The following is a 617-nucleotide window of genomic DNA, read 5'->3' on the forward strand; positions in this document are numbered from 1 at the left end:
AGGGAGAAAATTGTTCCGGTTCTTAATTTGCGATGATATCACTTTGAATTACTAGTTAACGAAATAAAAGCTGTTCGTCTTGGTTTTTCCAGAATTATAGTTCAAACGGATAATATAATGTTAAAAAGTGTTAGAAGGCGAAGTTATACGAACCTTCGGGTTACAATAAGACCTCCGGAATACACCACAGTGCGCCAGTACTAAACAGACCAAGACTCTCCCACAAATATGACCACGTGTTAAACAACACGTGACCGAACCGTCTATATTACATTGGTACCATTTTGTTTTCTTTTTATGCAATCGTTTACCATCTCGTCCTACTTTTTCTAACTTCGTATACATACATACATACGATCTCCTACACTACGAACGTCAGGATCAGTAATTTCAAACTGTTCATCATCACCACAGATCATCACGTGACCATCGAATTGTAAGGCTTAACTCGCGTACTGGTAACATCACTGACCTTCCTTCTTTCCTATCCACTGACATGGAACTCACACCTTGTACCACTTTCACCAACCCGTAATAACGCAACCGCGTTACCTCTTCCAACACAACATACTATCTGTAATCAATGATGAATATAATGCTTCAGTTTAAAGTTAGGA

The sequence above is a fragment of the Ylistrum balloti genome, unplaced genomic scaffold, assembly GCF_031769215.1.
Source record: "Ylistrum balloti isolate Yb309-2 unplaced genomic scaffold, AGI_CSIRO_Ybal_v1 Utg372016, whole genome shotgun sequence".
Classification (NCBI taxonomy): domain Eukaryota; kingdom Metazoa; phylum Mollusca; class Bivalvia; order Pectinida; family Pectinidae; genus Ylistrum; species Ylistrum balloti.